The sequence below is a fragment of the Callionymus lyra genome, chromosome 14, assembly GCF_982586985.1.
Source record: "Callionymus lyra chromosome 14, fCalLyr1.hap1.1, whole genome shotgun sequence".
In the NCBI taxonomy this organism is placed as follows: Eukaryota; Metazoa; Chordata; class Actinopteri; order Syngnathiformes; family Callionymidae; genus Callionymus; species Callionymus lyra.
Window position 1 is genome coordinate 13632062 of NC_141831.1, and position 17371 is coordinate 13649432.

A 17371-nucleotide genomic window follows, 5' to 3' on the forward strand; every position below is an offset into this window, starting at 1 on the left:
TTGCGATTTAATTTCAAGGCCACCCATGGGAGAGAGTCTCAGGCCTTACGGAACAATGATAATAATTTATGTGGATATGATGTCATGCTTAAAAGCACGGCGGCACAAGAGGCCCATATCTTTGCTGACATTTAAGAAGTGATAATTCTAGAGAACATCGCATTTAACAAGAAAAGAAGAGGAGAGATCGTAAAGCCACTCACGCACATTCTGTTAATTAAGTCTTTTAATTTATACTCATCTTAACTTCCTACATCTCTGTGCTTGATCTTGACATCCCCGCCTTTGTATTGCTGACCTTTTTGCCCTTTCCTCACTTGTCTATAGTTTTGGCGGATATACTAATTTATTTTCCTTTTTCTCCTTTGAAAGATTACATTTACCATGAGACTGATTATAGTGATGAAGCCAAACAGCAAAAAGAAGAAAACGAGTCCTAACATATAAGAAAAAGAGTTGGAAAAAAAAAGATCTTTGGGGAATTTCTTGCCACTAAATGTGTGCATATTAAAAAATTACGTTTTATTAAAAAGTATTTTTGAAATGACAACTAAAAACTAAATGAAAAAAGATGAATGATTTATTTTAATTGTACTGTTGTACTGGAAAAGACAAATTAAAATAAACCGAATACAAATAAAAAATAAAGTCCTAAACAAGATAAATTAAGAATAAAAATTGACCTGTAAGAGAAGTGTCAGATGAGTTTTATAATTTCCTCTGACTTCATTAGTATCACATAAATAGTCAATATGTGCATACCCCAGCCAAACATTTTCTTGCGTCCACCATTAATATAGTCATTTTTATTCAGTGGAGCATAAGCCCGGCGCCTTATACTTTAATAATTTCCAACATGATTTTACAGTAAACAAATCCATCACACTCCATGTCTCACTACTTCCTGTCTTCTATACACCATCTGTGACTGCTGCCTGAAGCCTCTTGCAGTGAATACGGTTGACAAATGATATACGTTCTTTTCATTTTTTTTTTCCCTCAAACCAACTTTTAGTTGAGTTATACACCAGAGAAGAAACAGAGAAACTTGTTTATAGTTGATCGCAATTTAAATTTAGAGTGGCGTATATATGGCAGTGTAGAGTTTTGGTCATCAGTTACCTTTTAGGGGTCCTATTAAAAGATATTGACTATTGTCTAACTGATAAAAAAAAGGCAAATAAGTATAGAAAACATACATATAATGGAAAAAAAAAAAACGAGTAGTAGGGACCCAGAACCAGTCTGACATTTGATAATGGGCTGGACAAAAAGAGTACAAACTATAAATACAATTTCTGTGGTAACCATAATTAATGTTTGAAAGGTGTTTTATCTTAACAAAAAACACCAAATTTTCCTCAAGGAAAAGTAAGCCTCCGTCTCCTTACCTATCAGGACGCTCAATTCCATCAGATTCTTTAAAAGAAATAAGCCTGTAATTGTAAATGTAAATGCAAAAAATATTAAAACACAAACTATAAAAAGGACAATTTGTTTTAAATTTTTTGATGCCCATTCGTTTTTTTTTGCAGGTGATGCATCTTATTTTTGTTGTTATTTATTTCAAAAGGCTGGTTCATGAAAATAACTACACTAAAACTAAGGGGACCCATTTTCTCAAGACATCCAAAATGATTTATAAGAAGGTAGAAGTTTGAATCCTGCCATATCACAGTACCTACCACCACAACTATTACTGTGTAGGAATCTATCAACGTAATGTTTTTACAAGGAGTAGTTTTAGGTCGAACTTAAAGGGCAAGTAACGTGAAAAAACAACTTCTCCAATCTCCATCCATTGAAGTTATTACTTTATAAAGTTCTCTCCCATTTGAAATCCGGGCAAACGAGAGGTTACGAGAGCAGAGTCCATCATGACGTAATAATGGCTTCTCTCCTCCTCCAGCCAGCTTTAATCCCGCTTTGCTTTGTTTATACAATTTGGACCTTGGAGGAGGAGACTTTCGGGATTGATGATGCGTGGTGACAAACCTTGATGCTTGACCAACCACAGCAGAGTGGGCATGGTTATGTTAAACAAGATTTTACATCAAGAAAAAATGTTTTCAGTGGACGGGGCTTAAGAACATTTTCTAATATAAATATTTCAATGAAAAGGAAGCTTTGTACAAACAGACACATACTGATGAGTACAATAGAGTCAAACATCACTTAAATTAACCCCCTAGTTTCCCTTTCAGTACCCATTCCAGATGGGTTTCTTTCCTACATCATCAGGTCATCGTTGAGACTCTTTTTTCCCTGACATTGAGCTCCAAGTTATTCTAGTTGCACCATGTCACGAGTCGGTCCAACTCTGACTAGTGAGCCAAATCATCTGCATCACTGCAGCTGTTGTTGCGGATCAAGAAAAGTACTCGGGAGAGAAAATTCAGCTGAAGGGAATGTTTCCTCATCTTGTCGCACTGCTTCCCGCCTGACAGGTAGTCTGTAATCCATCGGCAGAGGGAGTCTGGCACTTCATGACAACCTGGGTTGATACTGTCCTGTCACATCCAGATGTAACAGGCTTTGGCTGAAGAGGGATCAGAGCGACTGATGTTTTAATTCACCCAATGGCTGTGTGCAAAGAGAGATCAAACCAATCTGGCATGCCAGTTAATACCACATCAGGTACCATCTGCAGTAAAAAAAACTAAAATAAAAAAAAATATTAAAGGATAACTTATGTGCAAACACAACTCTCCTGACTCACTCACATGTTTTAAATGTTGAAGTCTTCCTCTCCAAGATGCAGTAAGTCCCTCATCATGACCAAGTTTTGAAGTAATTACTTTATAAAGTTCTCCCCCATCGGAAATCAGGGCGAACGAGAGGATACGAGAGCAGAGTGGCGTAATAATGGCTTAACTCCACCTCCAGTCAGCTGTGATCTTGCCTTGCTTTGTCATGTACATATTTCAATAAATACAGTTTTGTACAAATTTAGCTTTAGATTTAGCATGTACTTTAATCAACATATAAGTTGACCTTTAAAACGTGTTCACTAATAATCAAGTAAAAATGCTTTTTTTTTGTATGTAGCCATTAACAGATTGGTGGAAAACTGCTCGCACACTGCTTGTGGAATCATATAAAACATGTGATTGTTGATTACTGTTTGGATTAAAACAAAACATAACAACAAATATGCGTCCTAAAGAATAACGGTGCGAATTCCCTTTCATCTTTATCAGGAGCTATAGCTTAATACCCCATACTCTCTAGCCCTTTAATGCGGATTAAAGTTGTGCCAAATTGTTGATTAAATTTTGCAAAATATTGCATTTAAACATGCCTTCTAACCCTTGATAATATAGAGATCCATAATACAGACAAAGAAAGCCTAAGAAATACCAGGGGAAGTTATATAAGACATCATCATTAAAGGAAATGATATAAATCCAGGTATAGAAGTGACATTTAATACATTCACAATCATCAATTATTAGACTACTGATAAAGTTAAAGCATAAAAGGATGAAAAAAAAAAGCTTTTGCCAAAGAACATGGCTTCAATAGAACATCATCAAATTTAAGGAGCAGGAATGTGGGGCATTCATTACGCCGGTGAACCGTCGGGATCCCACTTTGATGTGTACATGAAGTGCAAGTAGAAAGGGAAGAAAAGTGACACTGGAACGGTAACTACTCTGATAACCCAGCGGAAATTCTGTTGAGAGAAGCATCACTTTTCATACACTCCAATTACACGACTCTCCTGCATGGCCATCATGAATCATAGAAGAGATCATGATCCTTTAATGAAGACAATGAATTACTGACAAGGAAGAGTTGCTTGTTTCCTCGTGATGGTATTTCGTGCTCAGCAGAGGATGGAACCGACTACCATCATTTTTAACTTCCCCAGATAAAAAGTGAGGCGAGGCACACAGGATGGTGTTTTGATTTTAAGAATAATTGCATGAAGGTGGCGCTAATGCAGATGATAGACAGTATGTCCTTAATCCAAACACCCGGGTTTCCTACGTTCTTGACTTGATTCCTTTTTATGTTTAAGAACTCAGTTTCTTCTTGGCAGCAAGAAAAAATAAATCAAATGATTATTTATTTTTTATTTTATCGTATGTACTGTGATATGGAGATGCTTGGCAGTAAAAGGGCCACAGAGACATTAAAGATATGTAAATTTATTCTTCATTTTTGAACCCATTGTGACCTTCAACTATCATGGATGCCAATAGTTGTAGAGCATTGCTATTCAACAAAACTTTGAGATTTTCCTGAAGGATGTCCAGCCTGTGGGGTCGAGCAACTCCTATACTACTATTTCCTTTTACAAGTTAGGGTCGTATCTCACTGGCGGAGACGTTGCAGAACAGATTAATCGCAGTGTCTTGAAGACAAAAAAAATTGCCTGCTCTCTTACCAGGGGAGACGTCTCCTGGTAAGGTGACAACTCATTCGCACAGAAGTCGTCAAGTCTCAGTGATGTTGCGGCGACTACTAGAGATGTAAGGGAAACTACGAAGACGTCTCCTGTAAGTCGCAGTTTTAAGTCCGCAATTTTTGGCGGAGACGCCGCAACTGATCTGTACCAAGTCTGTCGATGAGATACAGGTAAAGCATTGTCATGGATATGTTGCCACAAGATCTCCTGACAAGTCTCCCCAGTCAAGGACAAAGTAAGTCTTTCCAAGGTTGCCCCAAATTAATTGATATCAGATTGAGATTTGAAAACGGCTCCTAAAAATGTTTAAATTCCCAGCAAACTTGTGTCGAGGTTGATGCCAGAGACATGTCACAGCCATGCGAGGTTTTGGTCCGATGAACCGACCCTTCCCCGGTATTGATACGTGGTGGTGGCAAAGAAGGACTCAGACACAGGAATGAGTTTAAGAGAAAATGCCCGTTTAGTGAAATATGCAAAGTCAGAGACACAACTTACATGATATCATGGGCCTTGGCAAAGCAGGGATCTATCGCAGAGATGTCTTCAAGTGTCAAGCGCAAAGTTCTAACGAATTGGCTGATCTTCAATAGTATGAATATTCAGGTAAACGCCTCTGGTCATGTCCGCTGGTATGATAGGTCAGCTACTCCAAACAATTGTCTTCTAAGATGGCCGTGGCACGTGGTCGTTGTGGAAAGTTACCGCAGTGGATTTCTTCTAGAGAGAATCTGTTTATCAGTGGATTTATGCATATGTCTGTCTTTGAGCAGAGTCTAGCTGGCACATTCGAGAGGTTGTTTTGTCTTTCTCAGTGTGAGTTTAGGCTTGACCTGACCTGAAGTAATGCTGAGCATGTGGATTTTAATGCAAGGCAAAGATTATTTAATATAAATTAAATATGAAAGATTATCACTTAATCAAGTCATTATATGAAATGTATGTTAAATCGAGATGATTGTTAGAGTAAAAATTGACATTTTTCGCAGCGACCAGCAGAGACTCAAGTCGCCTCGTCTCCAGGCCCTTTATACAGATGCATGAAAAAACAGATACACAACTTCATGAATCTAATAGCACTAATGTATTGAAATAGCAACAACCAAATGTCTCCTTATGTTATGCTCCTTGTTGACGGCGCAGACATCGTGAAACAAAAGTCAATTGGAATGCTTATAGAGTTTGCTTTTCCTATATATTTAATTTGTTGTTAAATTGTATTTCACGTTTTACGTGGCTTTGAGATGGCATTATGTAAACTGGAGTTCCTTTGCCAGAGAGCAACACAAACATTTTGAAACATGAAGCTACAGTTTCATCTGCTTTCTTAATAACGCATGATGCATTGTTTATGGGTAAATGGGCTGCAGGCGAGTCTAAATACCTTGAAAGGTCGACTGTGAGCCTTATGTTGAATAGACCTGCTGTCGAGCTTCCCATCCCTCTCTTGTCTCTTTTCATTTACTGGAGCAACAATGTATTCCTCCATATTCCTGTTTAGCTTGTGGGAAGTTTCCATCTGACCAGCTTCCATTCAATCATCCGTCAACATTTTCATTCATGCGAACACGATGCGTCCTCTTATAGTTGTATCTCCTTCTGTCTGTTTATTCATCCATCGATGCAAAAGAGAACCCACCAATCTATACATGCTTCCCATTTCTCCATCGATTTAAACTCTAGTCCATCTACTTTTCCTTCCATCAATCTTCTCACAAGCCAACCAACCATGCATCAGTCTGTACCTCCATTCTATCTCTTTCTTTTAAAAGGTTTTGTCCATCCACTACGTTTTCCTAAACCTTGCGTTATCTCTGGGTCAACGTGACCCAAAGGCCCGAAAACGATGTACTTATGGAAGCCAGAGAGGTTGTTCATCTTGACCCAAAGACAACACAAGGGATACCTCAAACACATTTGTTTTAAGACCTTTGAGTCATCTTGACCCAGAGATAACACAAGGGTTAATTTCAATGTTCAGGGATACCTGTCCATTTTTTTCCTTTCCTTTCCCAATGTCCTGTGGGTCGTTTTTCTAAAATCTAGATTAAACCCTTATCAATCTTTTGTATGCATCAAAGTATTCATCCAGGCATCAGAGGTCGAGGTACTAAGATATTAATGATCGATTAACTGTCCACCCTGTACACTGTCCGCCCTGTACTTGCACTATGAAGACTCGGTTCTACACATCCTTTGGACGACGCCAATTCCCACCAAATTAACTGCATTCTTATTAAGAGGTACAGTAATGGCTACAGTGTATTAATGTGAATTTTTAAACATCTTCTTTGATCAGTGCTAGATGTACTACCTATATTTTAATCTTAGAACTTGTACAAAGAACCAGGGCCTCAGATGTTGAGATGTAGCTCAAAATTGCAAATCATTAGATACAAAGAAATCTGAATCCTCCCTGCACACAGTTTGATCAATAATGGATTACCATGGTGATTTTGCAAGAGAAAAGGCAGTAAAAAGGATCACTTTGCCACAGTCAAACGAAGTGTCGTTCTAATTACAAGTAAGCAAACAGCAGACTGTCTAAACTGAAAACTCATCTCTTGTATTTGTCATATTTCTAGTGATATTCACGAAAGTCTTGATTTTTCTTTTTGCATGACTGAGCAGACAGATTGGTGTTTGAGTGTCCCCCCTCTTTCTCTGAGATACAAACCTGAATTATTCAAATGCAGAAGTAAATAATGAATTTCATTGTCTAACACAGTATGTACTTAAACACATATATACGTCAGAGGTCCTGTCCTGTGCGGCTTACGATGCTTTTGTCGACGCACATAATGGGAATGTTAAAGAGTTTATTTTTCTTTATTCAAATTTTTTGCAGCTTTGTGATGTTAATGTTTGATAAACTGTTTTTTAAGTGAAGAAAACCAATGATTTGAGATGGTAGCGGTGTACAAAAAACCTAATTATTACGAATATCTCCTCCCAATACAGTTTTCAAAATTTCCAATGTCACAACTATTCAGAAGCAGAAAGTATATAAAAAAAAAAAGACTGGTGTTTCATAGTTGGTTTTCCATTTTTAGTGCAGTAACTTTCAATGTTGCAAAAGTACAATTGTCTTTGACAATGTATGTCTAAAATTGTGTCTATATTATAGTAATCTTTGTGTTATTTTTAAAGTATTTTCATAGTTTCTTTGAATTAATTTCCCCACTATACTAACTTAGATGAAATATCTAGATTTTCCATGCACTTCTATATTAAAGTTGTTGGTATTAAAAGTCTTAAAGATTCTCTCCAATTCCATTACATATTTGTGGTGGCGGTATTGTAAGCCATGCTCTTACAATTTTTAATATTGTTATATGGTGTTTTTTATGCAGTTAAATCTGTGCCCATCTATGCCTCAGAAATAAATTTGTTCTTCTTTTCCTAGTAAATTGAATCATTTTTTTCTTCATCTACTCAGTCTTGCAAAAAGCAATAAGGAACGCATATAAAGCAACACTACATGACATTAAGACATTGTAATAATTTTTTTATATTTTCTGTATTGATTCCTTCAATCTTAAACAGTCATGACTCACGTAGAATAACTCTAGATATTATTTTAATAGTATACCTTTCTCGAACCATTATCTAAACAAAAAAAAATATTTTACATCATTGCAGTTAATGCATTTAGACACTAGGGGAACCAGATTTATTTTAAAACTACAGATTGAGTCTTTAAAAAATAAGGAAAGATTAACAACAACAAAACGTGTGAAACAAAATATTAAAACATTTCTAAGATTATGAGTGAAGTTCATAACGCAATATGGTAAAGATAACTCTGAATACATGTTTTCTCCCTGTAGACACTAAATTAGGTGTTGAGTTAATGCCACAAATTTCACATTTATTGCTACATAATTACTAAAACACACTATTTTGACCCTTTAAACGATCAGATTCACTTTTAAATTCTGTTTGACATGTGTTGTAGAACACCCAGACCAGCTCGGATTATTTTTCAAAGACATCTTTTGGGATTTACGCTGTTTGACTTTTCCACATGATGGTACATTTTTAAACTTGTGTGTTAGAGCTCAGCGTACAAATGTGGCTATTAGCTTTAGCTTCTGATGAGACCAAACACATGTTTGCCTCCTTTGTTTGTTTTGTGTTTTCCCCTCATTCTCTATTCCAATCTTAATGTTTCCCGCTGGTATTCCACCCCAGTTTTTCTGTCGACTTTATTAAAAATTGAAGAGCCCACACCTGTTTCTGAAGTTCCCTCACATGCTCGTTTTCATCCTGTTGTTTGTATCCACCCGACTGGTTATGTGGTTCTTTTCCTTTGGAATGCACAAATAATTAAATAGTTATCAAGGTTTGAAACGGGTCAATGAGAGTTGAGATTACAGTACAACACCAAAACCAAGTATTGTTAGATTCAGTTTATCCACAGTGGGTGAGTAACACACCCATGTTAAGGTAAAATTACATCCAAATCACTCACTTTTTTATGTATATTTACAGAGAAAAAAGACATGTTCAAATTGTGATTGTGTTCTAACGGGTGTTCAAACCAATAATAGATTGAAAAAAGTAATACACAAAAAGTAATATGCTATTGTGTTGATACATCATTTTGGGCGCTCATAAAATGATCATTTTAATAGTATGAGGATACAAAATGATGACCTGTGGTCTACAGTAGCTATCAATTATTGATGGACTTGAAAAGTCAACCACTATTCGTGAAGGTTCTCATTCCTCCAGGTCATACCAGTGGTTCAAACTAAACTCTTGTGGAGTTCTAGGATCTAAAAAATGTTTTCGTTGCAAATGAGCTGTGTTTAGGAGCCAGTATATATCTTGCTCGGGGCTGGTTCAGAGAACTATAGTGAGGGGTTTATCGATTTATGGGTTAACACCCTTAAGGGTGTTTGGCCTGGTGAGGGTAGAGTTTTTTGGAACTCTACACAGTCCAGTTGCGTCGCCTTTGAACCACTATTATTAGGGCTTAGTTATCCAACTAGCTAAAATACCCAGCGTTTTTTCGGTCAGTCAACTGTGTAGGTTTGCTTTGGTAAGGGTCTGAAGAAAAGCGAAAAATAGATAGGACAAACATATAATTGACAAAGGGTTATATAAAAAACTAGATTGAAATTAAATCATCAAATAACTCATAATAGAAAGTAATTTCCAAAAGAAGGTTAAATTGTAAAAAAACATGTACTATGTATCAAATATAGGGTACATTAACATATAAACTAGACCTATTCTCATTTTTATGGGGGTTTTCTGCCCCCACTTTTTACCCCCTTAAAATCAACAAAACAAGCTGAAATTCTGGAAAACTCCTTGAATAAATATGTTATGAAGGGAGCGATAATTAAAACCTAAAATGGACAGAATTTACTTGTCATCACATCACAATCTGAACTTGGAATAGTAAAACAAAAACGCCTACAGCTTTCAAGCACTGAAACATGTTTATATAAGTCACACAAACTGAGGGTTAATGAAGCATTAAGTGTTGTCAAGTTTTTTTGAATCACTCATCCTAACAGATTTTAATTAGAAGAACATTTCATGACATAACTATAGTTGATCAAATGTTCTTGGCGTTGTACGAATCACGTTTTGACCTGGAAACTGTAGAGCAAGACGTTCTTGGAAACCGAAAAACATAAATATCTGTCTCTTGTAATATTTGAATTGAATATACTTCCCAGTAACACAGGTCGGATGCTGTTAGTAGAGACTCATTTAGCAGAATAGTCTTGAATCATTTGTGTTGAGACTCCATGTCAAACTTAATACCGGGAGGTTATCCTTGCTTCAACTGTGTCCTCCCTGGTCTGTCACTTGACTGAATGATGTGCTTTCACAACTCTTGTGGTCAGATTTCGGCTGTGACGCACAGCATTTTGTCATTTTGACATCTCCATCCAAGCATACAAATACCGTGACGTGCCGTTATTCTCAAAGACGGCAGATTGGAATTGACATAAAGGGAAAGAAAATGGCTAATTTGGAGATTGAGTCTGGATATGGACGTGGTTGCAGATGTCAACTGTCTGTATATTTGGTTTCAGAGGTCATTTTGAGTTGTTCAGTGGAGCTCAGAAATAAGAATGCAGTCAAAATATGAACATCTGAATTCCTCTGGTAGTAAAGTTATGGTTCAAATTCTTGGAACTGGTGTGACCTTCTAGGCCAGTGGTGTTATATTCAATCACACAAGGGGCCAAAATAATTTCGCCGCTTCAAGTCATTGGCCATAAAACATGTATATTTCCAAATTGACTGTAAATCCAAGTATAAGTCTGATTGCAAAACGATTTATTTCCCTTTTACTCAATATATATTTAGTCATCTCCATTTTACTTTGTTAGTCTTATCTTGTATTAATACCTGGCATCTTAATATGTCAAGACGTTAACACAATACTAATATTTTAACCTGATAATAGTTCAGAAATCAATATTTTCAGGGTTTTTTTGGCTTGTGACCATCAGAGAAAAATATAATTTTGCAGAACTTTATGCGAATAATTGTACGTCCGTTTGTATCTACGTCTGATTTTAAAGTCTTATACACTCCAAAAATGCATCACAAAATTCCCTGGCAATTTCATAAGGTCAAGGGGCACAAGGGGGACTGGACAGCCCCATGAAAATACAAGTATCTCCAATTTGTATTACATTAAAACAAACCACATGAGTTTCATACCAAGAAGGGAACATTTACATGATAGTTGCTCCTTTTGCCTTTTGTAAATTCAAATATCCCCAATTTTGATTTAATTTAAGCGATACCTGTTAAATACCAAGCAAGGGACATTTCCAGAATTGTATCTCCTTTTGCATATTGTAAAAGAGTTGAACCATATGTATAACCTGAATCCCCTTCAGTCGATTGTAAGGGGGGTAAAAAGGAGGGCAGAAGACCCCCGTCTAAAGATCCAAATGGGTCCTATTCTAGTTAGAATTATACCATATTTAATGCATATAAAATAAGTATGAATTCCATCATTTTGCGATGGCAAATATGGGTTTTCGTCTTGTCATATACTGTATGTAGGGAGAAGTTTGATGTGAAGCTGGAACACTCCAGTTCGGACAACTCTCACATTTCTTCGTTTAAAACTGCAGTAATGTGCCGTCATGTTTCTCGAAGTAATTTTGCTTAACACAACACAATCTTTGCACGAGAAGTTAATACTAGTAAGCATCATTTACTTGACAGGTTGACACATTGCCATTCTCATTCCGCCCAAAAACACGATGAAGTAATTGCGTTAACTAACGCTTAATGGTGTTCTAGCTGTCTGGTGTCGAGAGATCAATGTGTCACCTGAGGGATATTAGCATAACAGCGCCACAAAACAGAGCGAGAGAAAAATGAAAGTAGATAAGGAAGTGCGGCTGTTTTGTCTGTCCTGATGTCTAACTTGATCCAGCGACAACACTTTCTGTGTCATCCCTGCTCCGAAACATTTGTTTCGCATTCCATGTCTGAGAGCGAAGTGTGCAGAAACAGTATATTTTAGCGCTCGGAACGGGGAAATCCGTTATGCACCGCTGACAGTGGAAGACGTGCAGTCAGCAGAAAATGGCAAATCTTTTTCGGAGTGTCATAAAAAATCTCCCAGTTACAGTATCAGGGTCACACACAAGAATACTTAACATATTTCAGGACTACCGGTGGATGGGCTCGGAAATTGGACCCTGGTATGAATTTGATGCCAATTGGACTTAATAATGTATGAAGAAAAAAAAATAGATATGTCAGAAACAACATGCATTTTGAGTCTTTTCCTGACATTTCACCATGAATGGGAAAAGTTTGGACTGCTGAGGAATAGTCATTATGGTCCATGGGAAGGTTGGTTAACTTAATCCGAGACAATTGAAAGTTATACAACACATATAAGAGTATACACGCTGACAAACAAACATAGAAGGTTGGCTTTTATTCCAATAAGATGTGATAATAGTCAAACAAAAGTTATTCTTTATTTGAGTTGTTACAGCAGCAAGTTCACAGTTTAAACAGGAACATTTTTTTGTATTAATAATAATGTTAAACATACACTGCACATATTGAAAAAAATAATAATAAAAAAATAAAAAATATTATACTATTGATGGTTGTCAAAAATGACTTCAGGTTAAGAAAACATCCCCAAAATATATATATATATATATATATATATATACTGTATACATCAGGGTGCCTTAACATTAATAACATTGATATAAACTTGATTTCCTGATTTTAGTTTAACATCATCTTAAAAAAGTAAGGACATCATACAAATATAATGAAATATTGGGCATTTTTCTGTATGCAACCAATTATGAACAGTTATGTGTGTGGGAACATTAAACTGCTTTGGGTCATCATAGACATATATTACAAAATAAATAAAAGAAACCTGGACACATTAAAGTTCCTGACATAACTGCAGTGTTTCATGTAAATAAGCACAATTATTTGTGATTCCTAACAGGAATTAGTAACTTCTTTATGTATACTTGGGCCAATATAGTAACAAATTATATTAATTAAACATTATTCATTTGTTGTTGTATGGGTTCTTCTTCTTTACCCTCATTTAAAGCATTATAGTCCCTGGAACAGCAGAGAAAAGATTAAGTACCGACGGCTAAAATTGGGTAAATCCGTTATATTTGTTCTAACGTTGATTTTTGGCGTCAGTGTATCGATTATCCAAGGAAAATTCTGAGCTAAACTATGTTTAAATGGTTATTAAATGGTTAGTTCACCCAAAATTCACTCATTTACTACCGAAACTCATGTCGACTAACATTATTTTCAGAGTAATTCTTCCCTTTTATGGAGTTAAGTACGTCCATTTTAATTTAAAGACTGATTTAACCATTAAGAACATTAAAATGCTTCTCTGGTGCCCGTAACATCCTTCTTGAATTAAAGCCTTAACATGAGGAATAGTTCTGAAAAAAAATTAAATAAGTCTGTATTTTAAGCTTGTTGTTTAGCGCCCACCCGCGAGGCCAACATCCTAAAACTTCTGCATGCACACTGACTCTTGAAAAGTGTTTCAATGAGGATAGAAGTCATGCAGGCACTGAGACTGATATATTCCGCTTCAAACTAACTTTAAATATACAAACTTATTTAAGTTATTTCAGAAAAAAGTCTCACGTCGAGGCTGCAATACAAGATGGACGTTGCAGACGAGCACCACAGACAGAATTAGATGATTTTTTATATTTCTCTTTTTGGATGAAGATGAACGAATAAATGAGGTGAAGTTGCTATTTTAAAATGAAATTACATTTTAGCCTATAGCTCTAAAATGAAACGGAGTTATCTCAAATAAATGCCAACCCTTAGTCGACATGAGGGTGAGTAGAAAATGAGTGAAATTTGAATTTTGGGTTTAATAAACATCTAATTTACTCCAACGTTTTCCAACAAAAAACAACTTGAGTCATATTTATCCCCACGGTCTGTGGTGGCATTTACTAACTAAATAAGTACTAAGCTCACTTTCCTATAAATAATTGACACACTCACATCAAAAATTGACTACACTATAAAGGCTATAACAGAAACCTACCATCTCTGTGCTTTGAAAAGAATTCAGACCGACATGTAAACTCTGTGTTGTTCTCACTTGTATACAAGTAAAATGCTTTACTTTGAACCAGATCTGATTTCTGTTCTTTGTTGACGTAAATAAAAGCGTCAAGTCGGAGTGCTAACATGCCAGTTTTTCATTGCGACAGAAAGAGTAAGAATATGTAAAAAAATATCTTTTTTTTTCTTTTTGCCCACCTCTAATGGTCACTACAACTACTTGCATTTAGTTCCCCCCCCATTTATGAAAAGAGATCGTCATGCAGTATGTAGCACATGCAGTAAAAAATACGGCCTCTGTACTCTGGTTCTAAAAAGACAGGCGTGACAGGTCGGTTTGCCGACCTGTCTGGAGGAGACTTCTCATGCAGGTAATCTTGACACGAGCCCTCTGTGACACGTTGACACGAGACACATGGAAAGCCGCTCCAATCAAAGTCGGCATTCTAGCACATCCAACGCCAAGTAGAGATATGGATGCCAGATAGTTTGATGCATTGTTATTTTCAATTATCCAGCCTCTCCGAATGGCTGTGGGCGTCTGGATTGCTGTTGATCAGACTTTTTTTTTCTATTCCCACACAATGCGAGTGCATAAATAGAAGCACAAAAATAGTGTTGAAAGGAACCCAGTGAGACATATTAAAGTGCAATTGTTTCAAGAATTTGTTTTGGAACATCCACAAATTGAACACTTTTGAAAACACCTGTCAGCGATTCAGAACTTCCGCCTGGGGGAATCAAACTCTCGGTCTGGAGCTCGGAGTCTTGACATGAGAAGACGAGCGTGGAACACTGTACATCAGCAACAGACAGAGTGGGAAGGGGGGGGGGAGGTATTGTCTGTAACAAAAGCAGGTATGAGACTGTGCGACCTACACCGCCTAAGGCAGAGGCATGTTTATCTGCTGAAAAAAAAAAAAAATGAAGCTGTCACGACCCAAAACATTAGCATTTTTTCACCCTTTTTTTTTTAAGCAAATGTCAAAATTTAATAGCATAAGAGCTGACATCCTCACTGGCAATAACCTGCAAGTCGGTGTTCATGATTGAGGCACATTTCTTTTAAGAAGATTTCCAGGTGAATGAGTTATTAGCCGCGTTGCAAGTGACGCCTTCCCCCGTATGATTGAGTTTCTCCAGCCCCGTGCTTTCTGTGCGGAGCAGAGCATCATGGGGGCCGAGTTGACAAGCCCATCCATCAGCACAGCATGTTCAAGTCGCCATCAAATGCCTGCGTCGCTCCATAAAGTGTAGGAGGAGAGGTGTCGCTCCCTAAACAGGATATATGGTCTCTCACTGAGACACAAATTAGACAGTAAATACATTACGCTGGAAGTAGCCTCTTCCACGGCAACATATTTACACTGCTGCTGTGCCAGAATCAACACTGCGGGACTATCACAGGAAGCTCCAGCCCCTCCAACAAGAAATACATTTGCATGGAGTTACCCCAAAGCATCCCCCCCCCCCTCTCACATCAGAATGCAACTTTAATATGATGACAGCTGTATCTTTTAAAGAGAGTCCAATATAAAATGAACGACTCCGGTTATAAAAGAATAATGAGGCTCAGTCGGAGCCAGCACACATACTCTGCTTTAATTTAAAAATGCATTATTTACATGGAAATTGGGATTTTTAGGTGCGGTTCAGCGGCGTAATTATCATCACTTTCAGCTTTTATGGACCATTATTCAGCGATTGTTCACAGGTGGATTCCAGCCCTTTTTACATTTTGTGTTGGCAGGAGTTGTTGCAGTCACATAAATCTGGCCTATCTGGAGTTGCACACGGCTTTGTTTATGGCTGCGAGGTAGACAACTGTCATCCATCTCGGCTAAAATCACTCCCACCAAGCTCTCATTAAAGCCAAACTATTGCGTTTCGGCTCCGTGGCTCCCTCTGCAGTCTCCTGGCGTAGGTGTTTTCTAACCCTCGTGAAAATTCTCATTGTATTTAAAGCTTTATTTTGTACTAACCCTTCTGTTATCTCTGGGTCAAGGTGACCCCTGAAAACCCCTGAAAACAATTGTATTTGAGGTCTACCTTGTGTTGTCTCTGGGTTGGTCTTCGTGGCCTCCGGGTCACCTTGACCCAGAGACACCACAAGTGTTAATAAGAACATAAACATTGTCAGGTAAGGAATCTGACTTAATGCTTTTCCTTAAACAAAGAATAGAAATAAGATGTGGTTTATAATTCCAAATTCTCTCTGAAGCACAGAGCTGTTAGTTCACTATTATATCTTCTTTGCAGTTACACAAGCCGTTAATTATCTTAACCTCCAAAGTTTTCCAGCAAACATAAACTTTAATAAATTATTGTCGCTCAAAGTAGAGTTAAGTTCCTGGCACGGATCTTTACTCCCTACATTCAACACGAGCAGGGATAAGAAATCAGTGAGAGAATAGTGATATATGTGGTTAAGAAACTTAAAGCTTTAGCTTTAGACTTTCCCATCAGACATATAACTCGAATTATTTCCAACTGCCTGAAAAATACAGTTACTTTATTGACACAGTTGCAAAGCATACCCTAGCATTTGGTCAAGTATCGGCATTTTAGAGATTGTTCAGTCGATATTACTGAATCCTGCTATAATTTTCACCAACTGAAAACAAAGGAAGTCCAACCGATGCTCGCTTTCTGTTCCTTCTACATAACAACAAATCTTAAATTTTGATGAGGCCAATTTTACAACAATAACATTAACCATTATATATATATATACTGTATCCTCTCTGCCTAAATACTGAATAAAAAAAAACTGAACTCCCAAATAACATGTTTCTACTACTCAATATTTCTAAATATAAATGGCTTGCTATAATCAATCCAGATTCTGCGATGGCTAACATTGGGCATTTTCTCCACACCTCTGCTACGAAAAAGTTTTGACGAATCCAATTTTCCTATCTGGCCAAAATCTCAGATTTTGGAGTCATTTTAAGATTTAACGTCAGAAAACACAAAGTTTGGTTCTAAATTATTTTCTTTTTAATTCATGACTTTAAATGCTTAAATTTAAAGTTTAAAATGTTGTTTCGTAAATGCTTGTGTACTTTATATTTTGGACTTGATTTCCCTTTCTTGTCAATTATATTTATTTTTCATTAAATAATCAAACCAAAGAATACTAAAACTCACTTGATTGTTGAAGCATATCAAACTGTAAAAAACCCAAGTTGATTAATGTTGGATTCATTTTGAGTTAATTGTGTTTATTTAAAATGAACATAAAATAAATGAATTGATTGCAAATCCAATTATATATTCTCCCCCCAATATATTATTTATTTAAAAAATATGTTGTATACATCTTAGATATATTTTTGACCATCCTTTAGTCAGTAGCATGTA